The sequence below is a fragment of the Oncorhynchus keta genome, chromosome 17 (genome assembly GCF_023373465.1).
Source record: "Oncorhynchus keta strain PuntledgeMale-10-30-2019 chromosome 17, Oket_V2, whole genome shotgun sequence".
In the NCBI taxonomy this organism is placed as follows: domain Eukaryota; kingdom Metazoa; phylum Chordata; class Actinopteri; order Salmoniformes; family Salmonidae; genus Oncorhynchus; species Oncorhynchus keta.
In genome coordinates, this window is record NC_068437.1 from 28,904,820 (window position 1) to 28,914,987 (window position 10,168).

A 10,168-nucleotide genomic window follows, 5' to 3' on the forward strand; every position below is an offset into this window, starting at 1 on the left:
CAGAGTCCAATGGCGGTGAGCTTTACACCACTACAGCTGATGCTTGGCATTGCACATGGTGATCTTGGGCTTGTGTGCAGCTGTTTGGTCATGGAAACCCATTTCATGAAACTCCTGACGAACAGTTTTTGCGTTGATGTTGCTTCGAGGCAGTTCGGAACTTGGTAGTGAGTGTTGCAACCGAGGACAGACGATTTTTACACTCTACATGTGCTTCAGCGGTCCTGTTCTGTACACATGTATGGCCTACCTAAGAAGTTGTTGCTCCAAGACGTTTCCACTTCACAATAACAGCACTTAAAGTTGATCGGGGCAGCTCTAGCAGGGCAGACATTTGATGAACTGACTTGTTGGTGGAATCCTATGACGGTGCCACGTTGAAAGTCACTGAGCTCTTCAGTAAGGCCCATTGTACTGCCAAGGTTCGTCTATGGAGATTGCATGGCTGTGTCCTTGATTTTCTACACCTGTCAGCGCACCCACATCCCTTCAACACATTGCAAGCAAAACATGTTTGCAGCCCCCCTCTTGACAGCGGAGAGAAAGTTTTAGAGTTAATTTCATGCAATTCTACACATTTTCACATGGGGTTTGCTACAATTCCACACATTTTGCCATGAGGCAAGATAAGATTTTACAATTTGAATCTCAGGTCATAAAAATAATTGTGATTGCAAGTGAACCAAAACACTTCAGATGTAAAGACCAAATCAACCCAAAGCTGTCTGGGGCTTCACCTACGGGTCAAACTATAGACTATAGATTTAGTGACTCGATGGTAGATACACCTCTGCCACCACTACTACTACAACTGATGCAATACCAGTGCAGTATGTCATCAGATTTGTCTAATAAGGATTCATAGTTATAATGCACATCATATGTCACTATTTACCAATCATAATCAATAATCCATCATTTGTGCTGTGGTCCTTAACACCCTGCTGACCCCCACACAGAGCAGGGCTTATTAGAGTAACGATCAGGCCGCACAGTCAGCTCCCTGCGGGTCACAGGTCACAGCCAGATAATTTGAAGTAAAAGAATGGAATCAGCTCTAACATCCATACCCTATCACCTTCACCCAGTGGTGCAATACAGTCCTATTTGGTTGTATGGATGTATGAGTAGTAATTATATAGTTGGGGGTGCCATCGTGTACATAGTTATCCCATTATACTAGTGTAAGACAAAATGTCATCAGATGAATTCAAAGGCTGTAGATTTAAACCTGGGTCATCTGTAGACCACTAAGCCCTGTTTCTGTTGTAGGACTTTGCCTGATGCGTAGTCAGGACACTGATTGTGTGACGGGTTCAGTCCGGGAGTGAAAGGAAAGGGGGTTGGTGGAAGGAGAGGAGAGATGATGTTGGCTATCACTGCATGCTAATCTCCAAGACAAGTTGCCTGCTAGTGCCCCTGGCTGTGTGTGTTTGCCTGTGTTTGTGGGTGTTTGTGTGTGTGTCAGGCATCATTTTGTCAACAAAACTCAAATATTCATCAAACACCTATTTTTCAGTGCCAATTGACGAGACTATAACTGACTAAATAGACAGAAAAAAAACATGTTTTTTTGCTTCATTTCGGTTCCCATTTCAAACGAAACGGGATAAAATCACTGTATCTCTGTGACTAAAATGTGTCATCACGACAGCTGTGATGGAACAGGAAGTTTTATAAATGCAGACATATAATTTGCTATTTCGACATGGTGGGATATTTTTGAGTCCGTAAAATTAATTATGAAAGAAACATTATATGTTCAGAACATTTCTTATATTACTACCTACAGCCGAAAAAAAAACTTTGTGATATTAGATCGCCAGAAATTAAAGCAGAAATTCTACTTCTCAGGATCTTTTATTTGAACTTCCCGAGGCAGCTCTATTCATCCCGGGGGTTGCACCAACACCGGAAAAGAGGAAGAAGTGGGGCCCTAGTCAGACTCAGGCAGTGTGCATACCATCCACCGCTTCCAAGTATATTACTCGCTAACGTTCAGTCCCTGGACAATAAAGTAAACGAGCTCAGGGCGAGGTCCTCCTTCCAGAGAGACATTAGGGAGTGTAACATACTCTGTTTTATCGAATCATGGCTCTCTCTGGATATATTGCCCCCGTCCAGTCAGCCAGTGGGGTTCTCCATCCATCACACAAACAGGAGAAAGAACTCTCCGGGGTTTGTTTCATAATTAACAACTAATGGTGTAATTGTGGTAATGTACAGGAACTCAAGACATTTTGTTCTCCCAATTTGGAATACCTCCCCATCAAATGCCAACCGCATTACCTCCAGAGATAATTTTATGTGGTCATCGTCACAACCGTGTATATTCACCCCCAAACCGACACAGCGACAGCTCCCAAGGAACTACACTGGACTATTTGAAAACTAGAAAAGGGGATACCTAGTCAGTTGCAAAACTGAATGCATCCAATTGAAATGTGTCTTCTGCATTTAACCCAACCCCTCTGAATCAGAGAGGTGCAGGGGTCTGCCTTAATCTATGTCCACGGTGCCCGGGGAGCAGTTGCTGGGGATTAACTGCCTTGCTCAAGGGCAGAATGTAACGGCATTCTTCCTCCTCTTCTGAGGAGGAGTAGCGAGAAGGATCGGAGGACCAATGCGCAGCGTGGTAAGTGTCCATAATGTTTATTTAAAGACATAAACTGAACACTACAAATCAATAAACATGAAACGACCAAAACCGAAACAGTACCGTGTGGCAAAAAAACACTCACACGGAAATAAACACTCACCACTCAAAAGTGAAACCCAGGCTACCTAAGTATGATTCTCAATCAGAGACAACGAACGATACCTGCCTCTGATTGAGAACCATGCCACCATTGGTGACTCAGACTCGGACACTTGGACCAGGACTCAAGCACTGGGACTCAGACATCAGCCATAGGGGCCATTGGTGACTCAGACTCGGACATATGGGACTTGGGACTCGATTTGGACTCAAGTTTTAGTGACTTGATTACATCAATGTGTCTGCAGGGTCTGTGGAACGTCAAGGGCAATGACACAACCAACAGACGGAGGTGCAACCCAGACTACTTTGCCAATACTTTGCAGCACCATCTGGTGATTGTGCCTCTCTCGCTCTCTCTGAGCTTGTGTATGTCTGTTTGTTTTGTATGTAATGTGCAATACCTGTGTAGGATGAGTTAAGAATTTACATGGCCAGATAGTTCTTATATATTTTTTAAATATGTTTGTCATATTTCTGCTATTGGGAAGAGAATAGAAAGTTACACAGAAAATATGTTGGTAGGACAAGGCTATGCATGTTTGGTCACATGGAAGTCAGTGATTTATGTTTACTATAGGTTAATAAGGCAATACAATTGTGATGTGACTAAAATGTGACTAAAATGAAAGGGCATTTAACAGAGGTGTGGAATCGAGGCACATGACTTGGATTTGAGTCTGACTCAAGTCACACATTTGATGACTTGAGACTCGACTTGATAGAAAATAAAATAACTTGGACTTGGAACCAAAAGACTCAGAACTTGAATTTGACTTGAGACTGATGACATGAAATGACCTCTGATTGGACCTGGAAACTGTCAATCAACACAGCTCTTGTAAACTAGTGCAGTGAGAACATTTTGGGAGTGTGAAACTGAATTAATGAAAATCTAGCCTTCCATTTGTATTTTGTATTTATACCTTTGCTTATTCAATCTGGTCACTAACATAGGCCTATGGCATTGCACCAAAGTATTGTTTAAAAAACATCTAATCTAATGCTTGAGAGCCAAAGAGTTGCCAGTCATCAGCATTGGTGCGCAAAGGCGAGCTCACATATCCAGATTAGCGACCAGAAAGTTGTTACATTTTCTCCGGTTTTGCCTATATATATAAAGTACCGTTTAGCAATCTGCTACGGACGCATCTTTGCCACAACAATAGGCTATCTGGTGACATCATTGATCATTTTCATATTTCAGATAGGCCTAGTTTGGGTGGGTTATAATTACATACGTGGTACTGGCTATGTGTCTAATGATATATGTAACATCGCACTACCTTCAACACTTGAAGATGTAACATATTCTAGTGAATTAATTGCAATATTTGTGAGGAAGAAAAACGCTCTAGACAGATCATGCTTTCCATCTGTTTCTGTAATCTCCGATGTAAACCGTATGATCCTGCTTGCGCTGGACTCCAGAGAAGTGACAATGTGAAATGATGTCCCTAGTTGAAATAGACTGCTAACAGGATGACTTTCAGCTCCAAATGCAGGTGTAAAACACACTTTATTTCTGTATCTTGCGTTTTGAAAATGCATCACCGTTTATGGCTGTAATGACAGGCTACATTTGCGCATCGATTGCATGTGCAAGCTTTGAATCACTCGTTTTTGGTGTAGCAGGTCAAAAGGTTTGAAATTCACAGCTAGTGAACATATTGCTGATTTGCTGTACATCTATAGGATGGGGTGCAGCGCAAACGTCAAATTGTAGGGATAGGGGATTGCCATAAATGAATATGCATCTGACGCTCCAAAAATGATTTGTCGATCAAGAATATGAACGTTTACTTCGCAAGCTCACCAGCAATGAGGCATCAAGCAGCAATTACTAGCATAGGCCTACTTGCTTTTTGGTAAGTCAAAACTGCTTGAAATATATAATTTACTTATGAAGCTAGCATTTGGAATGAATTATTCCATAATCAAAATGGGTTGTCGACAAAATAATGAAAAGGGTTGTCTGGTAGCCTCAATAAATAGACAAAGATGTATAGTTTATCAAGTCATAGTCATGGTTTTTTACTTGACTTGACTTGAAAAAAACTTGTGACTCGAATGGGCTTGACTTGATCTTGGAATGCACAACTTGATTCAAGACTCAACCCATTCTACTTGGGACTTGACTTGAGATTTGGACATTGTGACTTGAGACTTGCTTGTGACTCGCATAATGGTGATTTGGTCCCACTTCATTTCATTGACTAAAATGGTCCCACTGTTTTTGGAAATTTAACAATAACTAGACTAAATCATTATTCAAATGACAAAAATGTGACTAAGACTATTTTAGTCAAAATTACTAAGACTAGACTATATATAAAAAAGAGTTCCAAAATTAACACTGGTGTGTGTGTGTTCGTTCCCCTGTTGGGTACCCTCTAGTTAGTAGACCCTGTACAGCCAGTGAGCACAGAGCATCTTTCTCACCATCCTCTCTCTCTCTCTCTCTCTCTCTCTCTCTCTCTCTCTCTCTCTCTCTCTCTCTCTCTCTCTCTCTCTCTCTCTCTCTCTCTCTCTCTCTCTCTCTCTCTCCCTCTCTCTCTCTCTCAGCCTCATAATTTATTAACCGACCTGATCTCTCTCAGACTCACCAGTATCACACTGCCCTTTCACTACCTCACACCACAGAGATAGAGTGTGTGTGTTTATGAGCTACATGCAGCAGTCTGTAGTCTCTCCTGTTTCTTCAACAGAGCAGAACGGTGTGAGATTGTTACAGGGACACATCAACTGTAGCAGAAATGCAGGACCCCCCCACCACTGTCCAAATACAAACACACACATTACACTAGAGAAGCATAACTCTATACTGCACCTACAAGCTGTATCAGATGAGTTATCGTCCTGTACATGAATCACTGACATCATTAGATTATGAACAGTCAGAGTTATTACCATGATTGTAGACTGAGCTGTGAGTCAATAAAAGCTTACTGTAAATGGCCTTCCAGACTCATTCAACAAACATAACATCCTCATAGATCAGTTCATTGAAACATCGCTACATCTGGACTACATGGGCTCCATATGAATACATTTTCACAATCATAGAAAAAGCAACAAAAGCACCATCATCTGTGCTACAGGTGACAGACAGCAACAGTCCGGTGATTTGTTAACTTGCGCATGCTGTTTATGTCAATTCCCAAACCCTCTTTCTTATCATGTTTGGCTACTGCATGAAGAGACTGACTGATGGTCTGTGAGGACTGACAGAAGAACAGATGGACGCACAGACAAACGCATGCACACACAGACACAGACAAAGACACAGACAGACACAGACATGCACACACACATAGAGAGAAACAGCCAGTTGAGAGGGCTTATTTCCCTGTGCTGAGTAAAGAGAGTGCTGTTGAACTGCTAATGATGTGATGGAGGCTCTGTACTGCATTCATCCCACAGAGTACAGCTCTGCATGAAAAATAGAGTCTAGAAGGCCATGCAGGAACGCACACGCATCATCTACACATATCTACACCAACAAATCGCCTATACAAACCACAAGGCCATATACATTCACACACATGCACAGCAATATTGTGTCTTTACCTGCACACACACACACATACACACACACACACACACACACACACACACACACACAATCATTCTCTCTCTTTCTCTAAGCAACCCACTGTGTAGTTTGTTTTCCAGATTGTAATTACTTATCACTCATTAGCTAGGCTATTGACAATAATAATTTAGGCCTATGCACTGTGATAGTGCTATATTTAAACTAGCCTACTACTTTTCATCGTGATAGATGTATAATAGTAACTGATTGGTGGAGGCAAAGCTGTAAACAACAGACAACAAACACACATATTTAATTCTAAACAGACAGTGGGGGAATAAATGAGGTATCTTCGCATACACACAGACTGTACCATACAGATGCACATATCCAAACACACACACAATCTCAGACAAGAATGTATGCATGCATGTACACACACACACACACACACACACACACACACACACACACACACACACACACACACACACACACACACACACACACAGCAATGCACTCAGGAGAGCCAGGTAAAGCTCCGTGATGTGAAAGAGCCTTTTCATGCTTTTAGGAGAGACACCCAGTGACACACATAGACAAGTCAGGAGAGAGAGAGAAACACACAAACACTCACTCCCTCATGCCCGCACGCACACACGTAAACGCCTAGTCTGTCAGTCAGGAGAGTCCTGAGAGACAGAAGAGAAACATAGAGGCAACCGAAAACTGTCCTACCTTTAACTATAAGTACAGCGTCACATACATGATTTGGGTTTATCGACACCATGCCTAAACAACCTGCTATCAAATCCCAGAGCCGCGTGGGAGAAAAGACAAGTACACGGGCTCACCTGCGGACGAGGAGGGCACAGTCGCTGAGCACACCGCGGATTGATGGGTGTGTAAATCGATGCGTTCGCGCGCAGTTTTTAGGAATACAATCTTCAACCACAAACATACCTGTATTAACTCATCAGTTACTGTATCCATATATTGTGTCACCGAGGTTAGAAAGCACTTATCAAGTCGTTTGTTAGGCTACTTCGATGTCATGGAATCCTCGGTCCATTGTGTCTGTAACGAATTATGTAACAGCCAAAATAACTTATCCACACTGCAGAAAACACTGCTACTGCGACGCATGGAAATCTGACTTTTCTTTCATTTTCTACAATATGACCATTTTACAGACATTCTGAAACTCAAACTCAATTACTTTTCTCTCGTCTTGAAAGGAATTGAGCTGGAATTAATCAAATACTATCACTCACACATCATATCACATTATGATGAAGGATGCAGATATGGTTACGTGTCTGTAAATGCAATGCAAACCGCAAGATTCCATTTTACTACGTCATTAGGTCAACAGTTGACAACATAATTGAAGTTGCTCTCGCATGTAAACTACCTGTCAAAAAAGCTCCTACCTACGTAGCCCATATACGTGTTCTTGAAAAAAGCCACATTGTGAGTACAATGTCCAGAGATAAAATATTCTAATGACTTACCTTATTTATAATGCGAAGTGCGCAAATCTTGCAGCTATTTGAGCACTTGAGACGAGTTTCTCTTACTCCTGATCCCTCAGTGGAGTCATACTGCGAGAGAGAGAGCGAGAGAGAGAGAGAGAGAGGGAACAAATACATCTGTACCAGAGCGCGTGCAGCCCTTGCCAGAGGATGCTTCAGTCTCCTAGCAACAACAATCGATCTGGCAAGGATACATTTTTATTGGATAAAATGAAACTTGGCCATTCACCCCTTTAACATGCTTACTAAAATAACATCTGTTTATCTCCAACACAGCGAGCAAACAGAAAGAGACAGAGCAAGAGCGAGCGAGAGATCATCAACCCTGTAGTAAAAACAACATGTAAGCAGATAGTGACACATTTTGGATGTATGAGTATGACTAATACGATCAGATTAAATTCATTAAGCATGGCCCGAGAAAAAATATTGCTACCTATGGTTGAGAATAAGATCCTGGGAAATGAAATGATACCACACAGGGGGTATACTTTCTGAACCTCTAAATTAATAGAACCAGATAAGGCTGGAAGCCACTTCCTCTCCCAATGGGAACCAAGGAACACTGTTGGCCTGCCCTATTACCTGAGCTCCACAGCGCTAAGTCACACAGCTATAGGATGGAGACTGTTTGGATAGTGGGCTCTCTCCCATCCCTCATACTCTCTCTCCTTCCCTCCTCCACCATTCTGTCACACCCTTCTTCTGAATACCAACACATTCTCTCTCTGTGTGTGTGTGTGTGTGTGTGTGTGTGTGTGTGTGTGTGTGTGTGTGTGTGTGTGTGTGTGTGTGTGTGTGTGTGTGTGTGTGTGTGTGTGTGTGTGTGTGTGTGTGTGTGTGTGTGTGTGTGTGTGTGTGTGTGTGTATGCATGCCTGCGTGTGTGGGGACAGTGCCCTCTCTCAGGCCCAGGCATGCATGGGAGTGCCTTTGCGTTATGTTCAAGAGGAGCTGCACACTTTCATACTGGCATTCTAATGACTCTATGCACACACACACATACACACACCAGCGCGGTCGGTGCCGTTTAAGATGAGGGAGGATGATAATATTTTTTATGAACATGGCCTTATTTCTGTTACAGCATATTGGATGACTGTCATTCATATTATATTCACCCCAGCTCAATGTGACATTAATAAGTCTATGCTACTACATGATGACCAATCACGAGGTTGCTACATCCTAGCCTATAAATGAGCGTTTACAACGTAGCTGTACAAACGAAAACCTCAAGATCATTTGAACCAGAGCTTTCAGTAAACAGGTCTGTGTCTGTGTATTGGGAAGTTAGCCAAGCGTATAGAGGCATTTAAGACAAAGTCATTTTTGATTGGGAATGTAATCACTGCTTTATTGTATATTGTGCAGCCTGTCTGTTTTGTATGCATGACAAGATGACTGGGTTATGTGCAGTGTTAGACTGGTGTTCTGTTCCCTATACTTCTGCATCAACATATGGTGACAACCCCCCTAACAACATACAGCACATACTGTACACACACACACACGCACACACACACGCACACGCACGCACACGCACACGCACACGCACACGCACACACACACGCACACACACACGCACACACACACACACACACACACACACACACACACACACACACACACACACACACACACACACACACACACACACACACATACTTACACACGCTCGCACTGATGTAGTGGCGGGCCCAGCCTGTGTTGCTCTCCACATCCACCATTCTGTCACACCTCTGTGAACCTGTTGTTGCTTTTGTGATGACAGCCTGTAGGTTTGATATCTGATTGGAAGTTAACTTGAAGTAATTGGTCAACAACTCAGATTTTGAATCGAAACTACTCAGATGTTATAGAAGGGTCTTAGCTTCATTGAGTTTTTCTCTTTTTGTTCCTGACCTGCTGTGGTGAGATACACTCTCCCGTTCTCGCTCCTCTCCCAAGAGCTTTAGGGCATGGCCCTTGAGGCTATGACCTCTCTCTCCCTCTCTGATCATGCCTAGATTATTAATGTATTGTTAATGTCAGTATTGCCTTGTAACTTGTATAATTTAATCATACATTGTACAAAATTATTAAATATCTGCCTTTGAGATAGACAATTCCCAGACCTTTCTTGATAGTAAATTATTCTTACTCAGCTATAGTCCTGGTTGTACATTGCTATACTATCTTTTGGAGTCAGATAAACATTTTAATAGACGTTGTTGATGTTAATTGCATAGTCTTATTACAGGTCGCATGTGAGGTATATGTAGTATCAAATATTACCCCACTACACACACACACACACACACACACACACACACACACACACACACACACACACACACACA

General features: G+C 42.3%; 1 pseudogene; it reads right to left on the bottom strand.

Moving 5' to 3' along the window:
* LOC127908238 (metabotropic glutamate receptor 3-like) overlaps nucleotides 1-8,005 on the bottom strand; it is a 67,404-nt pseudogene extending 59,399 nt beyond the window's left edge.
* Between the last annotated feature and the right edge of the window lie 2,163 nt (nucleotides 8,006-10,168).